A 16,443-nucleotide genomic window follows, 5' to 3' on the forward strand; every position below is an offset into this window, starting at 1 on the left:
GGATTACAGGCACGCACTGCCACGCCTGGCTAATTTTTGTATTTTTAGTAGAGACGGGGTTCACCATGTTGGTCAGGATGTTCTCAAACTCCTGACCTCATGATCCGCCCGCCTCAGCCTCCCAAAGTGCTCGGATTATAGGCGTGAGCCACCACGCCCGGCCAGATTTTTTTAAATTATCATTTTTCTCCTTAGTTTTACCTGTTCCAAAACAGAAGAAGGTAAAAGTTCACTTTTAAGCACACTAATGCTTGCAGGGATGACAAGGAAAGCGAGGGCATATTGCCAAAACCCTGCTCCATGAAGGCAGGTGTCTCAATGTACACTTCTCTCCACCTTCCTCAACACCCCCCAGTGTGCTACAGCAAGGGAAGTACAGATGTGCTCTTTGCTATTGGAATAACGAAGAGCGTAGTAAGACTAAAGCAGTGTCTCTTGAAACTCTCCTAGGGCCTTGTTCCTCATTCCATGCACATATCCTGTGCCGACTCAACATCCCCTCTGCTCCACAGCTTATCTCAGAAAGAACTAAGTTACCGTGCCAAGCTAAGAGGATGAATTTAGAAAGCTCCACATAACCAGACGCACAGCGACAGCAGCCATCAGACATCAACCAGATTTAACTGCCCTAAAATTAGCAGTCAGAGCAAAGTAGTTACTGCAATGATTGCGTCAGAGCTATTCTGACTGGCGAACTGCCAGTTTTAAACAAATTGTCCTGCTTTCTCTACCAGAGAAACAATATTTTGGAACAGAGCCAGCTAAGCATTTCAGTGAATGTTCAAATTCTAGCTTCGCTATTAATGTTGTATAATTCAATGACAAGGTGAACAAAGTCTATGTAGGCTACATCTGCAAGGGTGTTATTTTCTTTGTTGTAAGCACTTATTCTTTGGGTGAGTAAAGTACTGTGGATGAATCCTTTTAAATATTTAAATGCCTGAAATTTATTTAGGGATTCACATTCAACTGGCTTAAACAAAGATTATGCAAATTTAGCAAAGTATAAATGCAAAACAAAAATTGTTTTCCTCTTATATTTCTTTTAATCTTGGCAAAGACTCAGAGGCTAAAAAAAATGTTCTCTGCATGATCACAGAAGGACCCACTCGCTTCCCAACAAAGAATATATAACCTGATTCAATTGGCAAAACTGCTACCTCACTACATATTATGAAATTTCTAGTTAATAACAGAAATTCACTGGCTGATAGAACAGGGCGGTTTTTAGACCAGAACAATGAGCTCATTAGCCCAACCCTTAGCCTCCACTTCCCCCTTTCAGTGATAGTGAGTAGGATAATTCCGCCATTCTCATATGCACACACCTTCTTTAGTCCCTCCCTTTCTCCCTTCTTCCTTTCTCTCTTTTCATTCTTTCCTTTTATCATGATTTATTGAAACCTACCATACCTTACAGGTAAGCTGTAGCATAAACAACACTATAGCTAGAACCAAGAGACATGGGTTTAAAATACAAGGACTCAGATTCAGAAAACCACACTTTCATTAAACCTTAGTTTTTGTATCTGTAAAAGGGAAAAAAATCCCACCATCCCTATAAGGTTCTCGTTAAGTATACGTGAGAGAACACAATGAAAGTTTAAGCACAATAACATTTTACATTTGCCTTTAAGAATATCTCTCCCCAATTCTTTATTCTCTTCATAAATCAACAACATTAGTCTCCTTCACTTATTCTTGTCATTTAAAACATTTTATTTTTTTTTTTTTGTGACAGGGTCTCACCCTGTCAAACAGATTGGAGTTCCCTAGTATGATCTGCCCACCTCGAACGCCTGGGCTCAAGGGAGGGTCCCTCCTCGGCCTCCCCAGTGACTAGGTCCTCAGGTGTGCACCACCACACTCAGCTCATTTCAAAATTTTTTGTAGAGATGAGGTCCTGCTTTATTGTCTAGGCTGGTCTCAAACTCCTGGGCTCAATCAATCCTTGCCTCAGCCTCCCAAAGTGGTGGGATTACAGGCATGAGCCACTGTGCCCAACTCAGAACATTTTAAATGGGAAAACTGACCTACTATTCCAAACAAATGAGTTACAACGACCCTCAAATAAAATTGGTTGACAAACTGGATGCTTCTACTATCATGTACGCCCTGCTTACAGCATTTACCATAGCATACCTTATACAGAAATGTAAACAAACAGGAGTTAGAATGATATCCCTCTAATGTCATATTATAAGAACTAGCAGTATGTTAAGATATTAAAGATAAAAGATTTTTACCACGTAAAATTAAGACTACGGCTACTGAACACCTACCACATTTAAGGTATAAATAATATACTCATGTACTTTGCAACCCTCAAACTAAAAGTACTGAATCAACAAAAGATGCACACTATACACTACTGATTGCATTTTTAAATAACATGATTTCCTGTAGAAATTAACACTGCTAATGGACTGAGAACTAAAGCACTACAGACAGTACTACACAATTCAGAAATCCTTTCCTTTCAGTAAGCTTGATTAAGTCCCAGCCAGGGCTTTTAAGTCAACTGAAGCCTCACGGGATTCAAATAGGGCTGTGCAGTCATCAGCACAGACCAGACTCTGAAACCTGGGAAAGGTGTAAATCATACTCTCTCATGAAAGGAGGCCACCTAAGGGTGCCCAGGCTCCCAGGAACCACACCCCTCTGAATGGGGCTGTAAAGTTCTTGATGTAACAGATGGAACACAGTCAAAACCCTCTTCAGAAACTTCCACATTTTTACCAGTTCCATATCAGAGTTCAATCACAGGTCATTTCAAACAACCCAGGAAAGACATAAATTAGGCATAAACTGTTGCTCAAGATAGATCATGTACAATAGAAATAATGATTAGAACTTTAACTCGACAGTATTTAGTTCAACAAAAGCCAAGATAAAGGAAGTTCTTTTATGTTCAACCCACAACTCCCAATCATTTCTTTAACAAATATTAGTTCACTGTGAGCCTATTATGTGGCAAAAACCACTTAAGTACAAGGAATACAGCAGTAAACCAGAAATGTCCCTGCCCGTTTGCTGCTTATGTTCCATTACTAAAATTGCACAGGAGGATGGGTGGGGGTGGGTGGTGCTCGTTTAGCTGGAAGCTACTGGAGATACAAGAGCAGGGCTCCCTGCTGTCTCTCTTCATTCATTTCCAACCCACTAATGGCTGGGAAGTTAGGCATTCCTTGCACTAGGGGTGGCTGTGTGCTACCGTTCTGGCCAATCACATACAGACAGAGCTAGGCTATTAATCTGCACTTTTAACATACCCTGATCCTGGGACTGGTTTTGTCTCAGTGTGATAGTATGATGCTTCTTAAACAGCTGAGTTCAGGCCGGCCAAAGTGGCTCACGCCTATAATCCCAGCACTTCGGGAGGCCGAGGTGGGCGGATACCAAGGTCAGGAGATCGAGACCATCCTGGCTAACATGGTGACACCCTGTCTCTACTAAAAATACAAAAAAAAATTAGCCAGGCTTGGTGGCAGGCGCCTGTAGTCCCAGCTACTTGGGAGGCTGAGGCAGGAGAATGGCATGAACCCAGGAGGGGGAGCTTGCAGTGAGCTGAGATCGTGCCACTGCACTCCAGCCTCGGCGACAGAGCAAGACTCCGTCTCAAAAAACAAAAAAAAAAAAAACAGCTGAGTTCAACTAGAAACCTTCTAAGCAGAATAGCATCACCATTACATTAACCTCCTACCCCTCAATAAATGAAACCTCAAACCAAGACCCACAAGCAATTCTGGAAGAAAACAGGCCAAAGTCAGAAATGTCTTCAGGAAAAAGAAGAAATACACAGTAAATAGAAGGCCCATTACGAGTGAAGTTTGTCTTCAGCTTGCCTCACAAGATCCTACAGGCTCCCTAGAAATTCCATTTCTCAACAGTTACAAACTCTAACCAGTGATAGTAGAACAGTGGTCTCCAAACAGGGCCACACATTTCAAAGATACAAATGCCCTTGAGGTGCAGAGAAAATACTTCTACATCTATTTATTTTCAATATTAATCTTCTTAAAATTTACATTTTTACATTTGTTTTACAATGTCCATAATATCTTAGCACAGTAAAGTATGTTTATACATACAGATATATTATACATATACACATGCAAAAATGTGTATACAGATATGTATATAAGTATATGCATACATACATGAACACTTAGACAATTGTGTATAGATGGGATGCATGTTGAAAAAAGTTTGAGAACCTTGAGAACCTACCAAAAGAAACCACTGTTTTTTGCATTAGATCATTTAAACACCTGAAACAGGTAGCATTTGCCCTGTAAAAAGAATCAAAACTATAATTTCTAAAATTACTTATTAGAAACTTCAATACATAGAGGACAGTATCCCAAAGCTATTCCTGAACAATGTGAATACCCACTGTTCAACAAGGAACCAAATGTGTTATCAAAAACACCTCCAGAAGACAGTGAAAGCAATCGTTACGCTGACTTCACAGGATATTATGCCTTAAGCATTAATCAGAACTTTTTTAAAAACTCCACACAACAGTTCATCTCAGCATACATAATTTTATTTATTTATTTATTTTTTTTTTTTTTTGAGAGGGAGTCTCGCTCTATCGCCCAGGCTGGAGTGCAGTAGCACGATCTTGGCTCACTGCAAACTCGGTCTCCTGGGTTCCCGCCATTCTCCTGCCTCAGCCTCCCTAGTAGCTGGTACTACAGGCATCCACCACCGCGCCCGGCTAATTTTTTGTATTTTTAGTAGAGACTGGGTTTCACCGTTTTAGCCAGGATGGTCTCGATCTCCTGACCTCGTGATCCGCCCACCTCAGCCTCCCAAAGTGCTGGTATTACAGGCGTGAGCCACCACGCCCAGCCAGCATACATAATTTTTTATTCACCCAAGAGTTCTCCCTTTCCACAGTAACAAATTTTAACACTGGCTCTTTACCTAGATATTTCTACTTAAGAGTAATTGAATATACTACTAAATAACCTACTTCGGACTGTTCTTATTCTTGAGCAACTCAACCAAATGAGGATATCTCTCAGCAGATTAAGCAAATATGCAGAAGTGAAAAACACGGAGTATTCTAATGGGCAGAGTTAAAGACACCCCTTCTGGCTAAATGTTTGTTAGCAAAACAGGAAGAGAACTGTATCAATCAATTAAAACAGAACCAGAACCATTCAACAAATTTTCATACTCATATGCAGAACAGAGTCCTCATTACTAGGGACACACTGAAAGTGAACTCATTATTAGTCAGCAAAACTCGGTCAGTAGAACCAGCAAAGGAGGTTTGACACACTCTTTCAGGATATCCACGTGAAAAGGTGGAGATATATGGGCTAGTTATAAGATATTAAGAGCATTAGTAGTTAACTGTAACCGAGACTGTGACTCCTTATAAGCCTCGAGGGAAGCTTCCAGAGACACACTTCGTGTTATTCAGCCACTTTAACAATTTCATCACCAGCTTAAGTAAAGATATAAAAGATATAAAAGAGTCTGATATAATGTACAGACAGCATTTCTTTGGGAGCACAGGTAAAGGTGCCAAATAGTATGATCAAATTCCAAAAAGCATGATGGGAAGAATCAGCTAAAATAAAGCAAAACCACAGCGCAATAAATGTTAGACTTTGCACTGACATCAGCGCAAGATGGGAAGACGAGGTTCAATGGCAGCATGTGATTAACGGCTCGGGGGTGTTTAGTGAACAGGAAACTCGTTGAGTCTGACCACCGGAAAAGCGAATGCAAACTTGGACTATATCAGTGCAAGCAACATGCAACCTATGACACACACTCCTGCTCTACTCTACACAGGTCACGTTACACCAGCCAGGAGCCCAACTCTGACAGAGACTGAAGGATTTGTTCTGTAGGCCACCAAGGCAGTAGAATTTGAATAAACAAGCAGAATTAGATTTCAGTTCTGTAGGCCAAAAAAACTTTCTAGTACTCAAAACCATTAAAAGGTGGAGACCCCCACCCGTTACTTGCAATGTTCAGGTATTACTGGAAGACCACTTATATAGAGATTATATAAAAGGATCCAAATATCAAAGAAGGGTTAGTTGAGCTACTCAGTGATTTCCAAACCCTGGTCCTTAGTGAAGTTTTCACTGACCCATGCAAAACAAAAGTGTCCGTGTTAGGATAGCTATAAATCCACGAGCGGGGTAGTTTTAACACAGCTCCTCTCTGGATAGGAAGAACTCTCCTTTAGGCCTGACAGCATACATATTCTTCCCCGTTTCCCCACCTTTTCTTTTTTTTGGTACATCAAACGTATTTTGACGAAATGCATTGACAATAAGTAGTAACTGCTGTTGTCAATTTTCAACACACTTATGCAGCAACATTAAATGCTGACATATCTGACAATCCCTAATATTTTCTTGTTTGTTTGTTTGTTTGTTTTCATTTTACAGGTAGATGAAAACAAAAGGTATAGGAACAACATGACGAGACAATTTTTAAGGTCCTTTCTGGTCCAAAGATGCTATGACAACTAGACTCGACTTGCTGCATATTTTCTCCCTTCCTACCACCCAACTTGGCTATATAGTACTGGGGTGGGAAAACGAACCAAGGAATTGGGTTTCACTAAATATGAAATCTCTCAAGAAGCAGAACCTCAACAGTGAGTCAAGATCTGGCTCCCTTCTACAACTGCTATTCTTTGGAAGCAAAGTTTATGAAGTAAGTTCAGAAAGGATCAAAATAATCTATGTCTAAAGTTGGGAGGCTTTTACATTCCTATCACATCGTTACCACTCTTTTAAAAGGCATCACAGCTAAATGCAATTGGAACAGAAAAAGCAATTTCTGAATCATCGATTTCAAGGTAAACCAAGTAGCTATGATCCTCATGCAAAGCATTCACATATAAACTTACTATAGGTCAAGGCAAAGAAATGACATAATCATGAAAAATATAAACTATCCCAGTCAGACAGGCATTTTCATTACTCTAATACATTCGTTTTACACTTTAAAGAAACCCCACATTTTGGTGCTGTAAGGGATCATGAAAATACTTCCATCCAAATTCATTCGTGACAGGTGGTAGAGGCAGGAAGCTCAAGGTTCCTGTCTGTGCCTAAAGCTTTTTCTACTCTCATCCTGCAAGTGAATTAGGCACATTAACAGAAGTAGAAAACCTAGAACACGGTTCAGTATTCTCTAGGACTGTACTTTGTATTTCGTTGAAGTTCAATACAGAAAAAAGAAAAAAAAAAAAAGCAGCTTTTCAATTAATACCCCAGGCTAAATTTTCTTTAAATTCAGTATGTCTTTAACAGGATTTGTAATCCTAAATCACCACCATAAATTGATCAGAAGTTCAAAAACTCAATGCCTTCCTCAATCTCAAAAAATAACCCTGCACTTATTTACCAATTATGGTTGGGGGCAAGGGGCCGTATTCACATAAACACATAGTTCTTTGCAAAGCATGCAGGAAACACAATCCCATTTAAACTAGTTTCAATGCCCAAACATAGTGCTTTTAAACCAGTTTCAATTACCAAACAACTGGTTTTTCAGGGTAGCTAGTATTTCCTTACTTTAAGAATAGATTGACTGCTAATTTCAAAATAATAACCCGCTTCCCCTTTGCCTCAGGTAAAAAGACCCACAAGGTGGGCAAGTGTTTACTAAGCTCAGGTATCAAGGAACCCTTCAAAACACCATCCCAGTCTTGGAGAACGGGGAGAGAAAAAAAAAGAAAAAAAACACCTTCCAAATCCATATTACACAGCTTTAACTACAGTAAGCATCATAGAAACCAAATCATGATCTGATAATTCCCCTATTAGACTAAAAGTTACATTCCATACATTTAAAGCTCTTTGAGAAAATCCATGATTTAAATACATAAAAAGCATTTAATGAAAAACATATACTTAAAGCAACTGGGTAAAATCTGTGGCCCATACTAAAAGCCAGAAGCTCCACCCCCATACCTATGATCCAGCTCTTGCTTTATTTTCCGGACCAAGTGCTTACACTGCTTCTTATACAAGTTCATTTCACCCCATCTATAGGTAGCATGTGGGTACTGATAAGAGCTGTTTCTGATTTCATTTCCTACTTCCCAGCTGTTTGCTCTGTAGTTTTTCTTTTTTCTTTTTCCTTCAGCTATTTATGAATACACTCTAATTTAGAACAAATTCAATATGTCTTATTTTAAGCTGGGCAAGGCACACAATAAATGAGCGCTACGAAGATAATTTCAAGATATTTATCCAGCGTATAAATAAGTTTGCCTACCTAGGCAAGATTTGGACAGGCTGCCATGATCTTGCTTTAGAATAAAAGTGCTTAAAAAACATCACTGGGAGCCTGCTGCTGCTGTTACTGCTGAAACTACGGGCTATTGTGCTTGTCATAAAAGGGCTTGTGCTTAGAAATGAAAAAATCAAATATCCTCTGGGGAGAAGATGTCCCTAACACAATCCCTGGTATGAATCATGCAGATACTTTAACTGCATCTCTTCCCAAAATGGATCAATGGAATCCTTTAGGAGGAATCAACGTGATTTATACCCAAAACTTAAGATGGCATTTTCTCATGAATAATACTCTCTTATAACTCTGAATCAAGCAGTGAAATTCAATCAAGCAGTAAACATCTTTTAAGTGGAAATATTGTCTAAACGGGATGACAAAACAGAACTCTGAATTCTTTAAGTAAGTCCAAACATGAAACAGACATTCTTAAATGATGTAACTAAATACAGTAACCAAGTTGTCTCTTGAAATTCAACTTTAGGAATGCCAAAAATAATAGGCCACCTCTCAATATCCGCAAAGATACTGGTATGTGTAGGTTTTCTAGGAAAGTAATAAAAAGCAACAGTTTGGGAGATCTTTTTTCTTCAATTACTAATTGTAACACTAGAAAAATTACAACCTAGGCTGCACACAAACGCAACTCAAATGGGCAGTTTACTAAATGTCTGTCATAAGAAAGCCATCTAGTGTTAACGTTTAGAATGGAGACTGCAGACAAAAGAGGCAAAGAAAAGAAAAATCTGTGCGACTATTTTGAACTTACTGAGCAAAGCCATGAGAACCACCAAGATTCTTTGAGGGTTTTTTTCCTTGATTTTTGAAAAAAGCCATCCTTGTCAAAACCCCGTCTCAATCTAACCAAATCAAAAATGTCTACAATTTTATTTTGACCAAAATCGTGTTTTGTTGAGCATAATTCCGTGACCAATGCACTTGATTTTTTCCAGTACTCAGGCCAGAGTCATCTTGGGCTGAATTAATTTAACTGAAGCAGGTTAATGATGACAAATATCTCCCAGAGGAGTAATGCCAAGTTGTTCTCTCTTTCCGAGAAGCCTCGGCTCCTCTTGTAGATGATGAGCCGAAATTGATTCTTTGGGTTTGCGGCACGGCTGAAAATTAATCTGTAGGTTTTCCTGGGGATATTCCTAGGACGTGGGCAAACTACCCTCACTGACACGGGAAGACCCGGGGAGGCACAGGAGCTGGCAAAGTGGGAAGAAAGGTCGCGCTGAGTGAGAAGGGCGCTCGCCCGGCTGCTCACGGTCTTACAAAGAGGGATCCGTCCCGGTGAGGGCGCGCGCTCGGGGCGCACCCCTTCTAGAAGGGGAATTAGACCCGCAGCAAGTTCGGCGTCAGCCCGCCAGGCGCGCCGGGGAGCTGCGTCGGGCAACCGCGAGCCCTTCCAGAGAGCGTTAGTCAGAGCGGAGTTCTGGGCACCTGGAGGAGGTCCTCCTCAGTGCCTGTGTCGCCGACACGGGAATAACCTTTCAGACGATCGATAACTTGGAGAGAACAGGCGGCGACGGCTCCTCTCCCAACCTGGGCCCGGGAGCGCGGGTGCATCTGCGTCTACAAGCCGGACCGTGCCCCGTGCCCCTCGCACCCCCACGCCCCTCGCCGCCGTCAGCCCCCCGAAGCGCCCCGAAGGGCATCCCCTTCCCCTTCGGGACAGTCACCGCCTAGCCGTAGCCATCCCGAACCTACCCTCGCCACGCTGCCCGTCGGATTCCCCGACACGAACCTTCGCAACACCGTCCGCCGGGACCTGCTACAGCCTGTGCGCGCCGGGCGGCGCGTACCGGGGCTGCCGCCTAGCCGCCCGCCGCTGCCCCGGGCTGCCCATCGGCCCGGACTCTCCCCGCGCCGGGCTCCGGCGGAGGCGGCCCGGACCCGCCGGCTGCGGCTGGAGCTCTCGGCCTGCACTCGGGCGGCCGGCGGGGGCGCGGCGCTCCTCCTCCGTCCTCCTCCTCCTCTCGCTCCGCCGGCTCCTCCCGGGCTCCCAGTCTGCCGCGCCGGCTCCCGATGCCACCGCCCGCCCGCCCGGCGGCACCGCCCCCCGCCCGCTCTGTGGGCTCCCATTGGCCGCCGCCTGCAGGCCCCCTCGGCCCCGCCCCACGATTGGGCGCGGGCGCCGTCAGTCTCACCGCCCGCCGGGCTCCAGGCTCAGCCGGTGCGCTGTTCCCAGGCCCCGCGGCGCGCGGGAGCGGCGCGTCCGGGAGGGGCCCGAACGCCTTTCTTGGGGAGGGGGCTGTGGAGCGCAGCATGAGCGGCGCTGGGCGAGCTCGAGAGCCGGGCAGCCTACCTGGACCCAGGCTTATAGAGAGCTGTCGCCGTCCTCGCCGGTACTCGCTTTCGTCCCTCTGAGGAATAAGTTAAAAACCCTGAGTCTGGTTCTGAGCCTTCCTCTGGCGCAGGCGCGACCCCACCCGGCCCTCCTGTCGCCCAACTTGGGACAGACGCGGCGGCCCGGCGTTCGGATCCTTGAGCCTCGGCCGCTGGGGCTACATACACAGCCCAGGACGCCACAGAATCGCCGAGGCCCCGCGAACGCCCAAACGGCCGCATCTCGAAGTGATCCCATATGAAGAAGACAGCGCGAGGCAGCGAGACCCTGCTGTGTGCCGGCCCCCGGAGGGCGCCCCGGGCCCGGTGGGTGGGAGGGTGGGGAAGCACAGAGAAACACGCAGGCAGTAAAATCTTAGGAGGACAGGGGGTGCCAGCGTGCAGGAAATGCTGCTAAGAGACCTTTAGGAGCCAGGGAAAACGGAGAGACCAGCAGTTCCAGGCACCCGCATGCCAGCCCGGTCCGCTCAGCCCTTCCTCCCTGCCCTCCAGGCAGCGCTCAGCCCACTGCAGAAATGTCTTGGATCGTTTTTCCGACGAGGAAAAATTGAACTTTTTATACCCAACTTTTCTACTTTCTTAGAAATGTTGACTCACCTTTGAGGAAGCATTACTTGAAACTATTACTGTAAATTGCTTGACATTTGAATTAGACGCAGAAAGATTAAAGGGTCTCAGAAGAATCTTTTAAGCTAGACTGGAATTGACTCTGTCTGAATGGACAGCAACAGTCATCTATACGCAGAAATAATAAAGCAGGTGGAGGGAGCCTCTAACTTACCTTCCAGCGACACCGTAGGATTTCCTGAGCAGGCCTTTTTGTCAGAGTTTTGAGCTGGGTTCCCAGAGACTGGATTGGGGCTTTCAGTTCCTCCCCTTCTAGAGTCAGACTTCTTCCTGAAGAGAGAATGTTATCTCTACTTCCCTATCACAAACACTTCCTAGAACACAGCCCTGTTAAAAGTTAAATACAGGCGGTCCCTCCCACGCTATATTTCTCTGTGATCTGAAGCTGTACACATTATACAATCTTTTGAATCTCTTTAAATTATAGGTATAATCTGTGGGATTAGGTATAAACTAAACAGGTCAAAAAGCAATCCTGTGACATAATACAGTTCCTGAGCACTCCAGGTTTTGATGAGTTTCCCAACTGTCACCCCATTATCAGCATTTACAAGATTGTCATGTATTCATTTAACAAACATTCGTGGAGATCCTCTGATGTTCCAGACCATGCTAGGTGCTGGGAATATAAAATGCACAGGACATAAGGCTCGGCTCTTCAAGAGCTCACCATCTGACAGGTGTATCCTCATTCATTGTAGATATCAACATTATCTCCTGTGTACTCAACAAAACCCTACAGGAGCAGCACCCGTGAAGGAACTTTTCCTGGGAGTGCCTAGGGAGGACATACTCACGTTTCACCTTATTGCATGTTTCATTGTCTGTAAGGGCCTTGAGGAGAAGAACCACATCTCCTCCAGCATTTTGATCCCTAAAGCACAAATCGACTGCATCCCGGAGCAGATCCTGGATCAGTGGGTGGTCATTGAGGTGGGTCTTGCTGCTACAGCTGCAAATGTCCATTGTCTAATAGATGAAGAGGAACCCACTCCTTAATATCCAATACATAATGATCATACATGGAAGTCTGACCAGACACTCTTCGATGACGGTGCTAGCCACAATTCTCACCCTCTCACCTTCCCATCCCACTTCTTGTGCTTTGCAAACTAAAACTGAAATATCCTAAGTCCCACTACCAAGGTTGGCAGTATTTTTTTTAACGCCTGTAATTGATTGTGTGGAGTAAATATTTGTGTGCATTTATGAAGGTTCATGGGAGTTTCTGACTTTCCCAGAACTCCACGTCACATGAGGTTGGCCTTCATCGGAATGTTCCTGCCCTCAGCAGGTCCTGAGTGAGCCCCTTTGCTGTGCAGAACAATGGTGATACATACAGGCAAGAGCAAAACCCACAAGGTATCCACCTCACAGTCAACCGCGAGAGATCTTCAAGAGACACACCTCAGGAATGATTCTGAACCTTCTTCACCAAATAAAATATTCCAGAAATGGTATTAGATTTTAATGTGTGTGTCCTTCCTTGCTGGTCTTCCTAGCAGCAGCCCTCTTGTTTCTTGCCTTTTTAGGCAAACAGCCTGAAACTTAGCGCAGAGACGGTGGAATTGCAACACGTGTGAAGGTATCAGTGCATCATTTTGGCCTCAGGACATCTTACTGAAAATAATTCTATATTAAAGCTATACATTTTGCTGAAATTAAAAAAAAAAAATCAGTGGTGAATTACAAAATTGTATTTGCCTAAAGGCTAGTGTGAACTTACCACTTTCGCCTTCTCGCAGGCCAAGGTTTTCCCTCCCCTTGTTGCCCAAGCCTCACTTTCTATCCCTCAAAACTCTTCTGTCTTCTGTGAATTGCATCGTGTTCTAGGGGTTCCCAAAGAAACAAACTCAAGGGATTAATTCTTTTTACAATTTTGATTCAGCACATCCACTCCTGAAATAATTCCAACATCACTCTTACCTATTTTTCTCTAAGTGGAAAGAGAGCTGGAGTTCAAAGACATACCAACTGTCTACCCTGTTCCAAGGTTTTGAACTTCTTGGCTGACCTTGCCTGGTACTTCTAGCTATTTACCTTTGAATTTAGCAAAACGGAAGTTTCGTTTTCTTGACACACTGCAGCAGGATTCTACTTACAGATGAAATGTGTACACTGTAATAAACCTGAATAGCTAAGTTAAATAAGGGTTTATACTCCTATCCTTATTTCCTCCTTCCCTTTTCTATTACTAACCATCTTTAAATAAGTATTTCTTTTATGTCAAATGAATAGGTATAATTTGCAACAAATAGGCTTTGAATGCGTATTACATTCGGGGTATTATATTAGACTCTTTAAGGACCCAAAGGGCAATATTTATTAGAGTATGTGAATTTTATGACAAGGAGAAGAACTTGAGAGCAGGTGCTCAAGATCACCAATGAGTGGCGCCCACAGGGAGAGCAGGAGAGCCAGCCACCTGGCTTGGGCCATCCAGCAAAGGCCTCACCAAGGATGTGAAACTGACAAGGCAAGAAGGAGAGAAGAGAGCACTCTACCCTTGGTGAGATGAAGCACGGTGGGTGCAGACACAGCAGCCGCCTGTGCAAGGCATGTTTGGAAAACAGTGGTGCCCTTTGGCCAAGCACAGGCTTATTCACTTGTATAACAAACACTTACATGGCACTTCATCCATGCCAGGTTCTGTTTTCCTCTTAAAAGGGAAGTTCTCACAGGCAGACAACCGTATGGGTGCTGCTTCAACTTTTCTTCCTTTTTTTTTTTTTAAAGAAAACCTCTTACAACAGAAACATGTTTGAACATGGTCTTGTGAAGTAAATTAAGAAATGCGAAGTTCTGTTGCAATTTTTAAAGAAATGGTTCAGCTGCAGCTCCGAACAAAGCACATGTTTATCTTAAAATGAAAACCACTAGAATAACATAAAACCAACAGAACAACATAAGTGATGTGCTAAGTACCCTATACTGTCCGTAATAGCCTTAGAAGAAACCCATCTAATACAAAAGTCTCAGTTCTGTGGATATCTACGGAGGCCTACTATGTGTTCAGTTCTGCTCTGGGGAACGCGGATTATTACAGATAAATAATGAAATGATCCTCAAGGAAATAAAATACTACCTAGCTGGGAGTTTCACAGAGGAAGCAATTCTCAGATTACTGCAAAGACAACACATTTAAAATGCCAATTTGAATTTAATGTTGTATAGATGTGTGACACGGAGATCTGGAGTGGCCAATCTTGGATGGCGTGGTTAAGGATCACTGACAAATGTCCTTCAGAAGGAAAAAGTTTCTTGAGTTCTTAATCATATGTTTCAGAAATTTAAAATCCTGTATGTTTGTCTTTGCTGTAATGTACCCAATCTAATGTATCTCCAAGAATCTTCTAAGACAGGTGGTTTGTTTCTTTTCTGATGATTCAAACTCTTGGCCATAGCTATTTTACATTTTATACCCCTTTTATCTGTTTCACTTTCTCTACTCTCAGACCCACAGGTTAACAACTTGTACCAACTTTATCACTATGAGAGGTATCTTCTGCCTCTTGCCTCACTTTGGAAAGAGAAAGAAGAGGAGAGAAGGGAAGGGAAGGGAAGGGAAGGGAAAAAGAGAGAGAGAGAGAAGGGAGGGAGGGAAGAAGGGAGGGAGGGAAGGAGGGAAGAGAGAAAGAGAGAGGGAGCAAGGGAGAAAGGGAGGGAGGGCAGAAGGGAGGGAAGGAAAAAGAAAAGAGAGAGGAAAGGAAGGAGAAGAAGAGGAGGAAAGGAGAGGGAGAGAAGGAGAGAGGGAGGGAAGAAGAGAGGGAGGAAGGAAAACAGCTAAAGACACAGTAGATCATCAGTGTTTGCCACTTGCTTCTATCCTTCAAAGAGGAGACTGGAACTTTGTATCTGGCAATTCACACAGAACCTGCAAGGTCTTGCTCGATATCTGATGAATGAGTAGGGAGTGGGTGGATGGATTGCACTGAGAGAAAGTACTGTATTGATTTTTCTGTTTTCTTCCATAGCAGATTTAAAGTTTATATCTTAATCTTCCAAATTTTATTTCTACTTGGGACAAACAGGATCCTTTAACGAGTGCTTTTGGTTCTATTTTTACAAAATAACAATAATAATGACGTGTTACTTGAACTGATCTACAGAGTATCTGCTATTCTATACCACTAGATGGCGTTTATCAATAATAATGCTCAAAAGCACCACACATACTCTGCCGAGTAATAAATCTAAAGAAATCAGTACAGAAAAGGCATATACAGCATACCATATATGTATATAGATTTACATTTTACATTTGATTTCTTTTTAATATTGGCTGTGTATCTAGGGCTGCCTATAATTTGGCAAACCACTTGCTTTCCTAATTTTAACAGTCTTCTGTAACAACAGTTTATGTTGTTAATTAAACTCTAAGCAGCCTCAATGTGGAAGACATTTCACAGTACCTGGTGACTATTTCCAAGTCTTTCTGCAGTGCTGATGGAAAAAAACACCCCCTGGGAAAAAATAATCTAGAAAAAATTGAAAGCAATATGGAGAGAATGAAAAAAAGTAGAGAGACTGTTCTGCCTGCCTTCATCATTCATTCATTCATTTATTCATTTAACAACTAGGGACTGGGCACCCAGTATTAAATGCTTTGGAGGATGTGCTTGCTATCTCATGAAGAAAAACTGTCAGAGCACTGAGAGGAAAATGTTTATGATATTTACATCCTATAAGGGGACAGATTTTTGTTTTTAAAAAATTAGGAGATATAAGGGAGAAATAGAGATAAATTTGAAATGGTCCATCAAGACTATGTAGTTTCTGCTTTCCAGGTCCAAGTGGATTAGCGAGGCCACATTTCCTCATTCTAACATCTGGTTGTCTGAGAAATAACTGCACTTGAGATTTCCTGGGGAGAGACCTAAGTGGGAAGGAAATTGAGGGAGAGAGATGGGAAGGAAGGGGAGCAAAGGAGCAGTGTGAGGAGGCAGTCAGAGAGAAATATGAGAAGAGTGGCCAAGGGTTAGAAAGGTAAATCCTACCCACATAATCTGCAAATTAAATCTTTGAAACTGCTTTGATGTGGAAAGAGCAAGCTCATACTGTATTTTAAGATTGTAGGAGTAAGGAGAAAAGAACCATAAAAGGAAATTGAAACACCTTAGCTCTCCTAATTTCAGTGTTTCCAGAAATTGTAAAATCAGGTGTCAACGTTGCAAAAATGAA

General features: G+C 42.9%; 1 protein-coding gene across 21 annotated transcripts in view; it reads right to left on the reverse strand.

The window, feature by feature from the left end:
- SIPA1L2 (signal induced proliferation associated 1 like 2) overlaps positions 1-11,519 on the reverse strand; it is a 231,545-nt gene extending 220,026 nt beyond the window's left edge. For 11 of the 21 annotated variants that reach the window (XM_031659399.1, XM_031659396.1, XM_021931411.2 and 8 more), the window contains exon 1: positions 9,997-10,320. The gene's annotated coding sequence lies outside the window, so the exon portion shown is untranslated. Of the gene's footprint in view, positions 1-9,996; positions 10,327-10,594; positions 11,356-11,416 lie in introns of those variants that run through there. The other 10 variants (XM_031659404.1, XM_031659388.1, XM_031659364.1 and 7 more) reach the window with 6 other exon arrangements.
- Positions 11,520-16,443: the final 4,924 nt, after the last annotated feature.

This window comes from Papio anubis, chromosome 1 (genome assembly GCF_008728515.1).
Source record: "Papio anubis isolate 15944 chromosome 1, Panubis1.0, whole genome shotgun sequence".
NCBI classification, from domain to species: domain Eukaryota; kingdom Metazoa; phylum Chordata; class Mammalia; order Primates; family Cercopithecidae; genus Papio; species Papio anubis.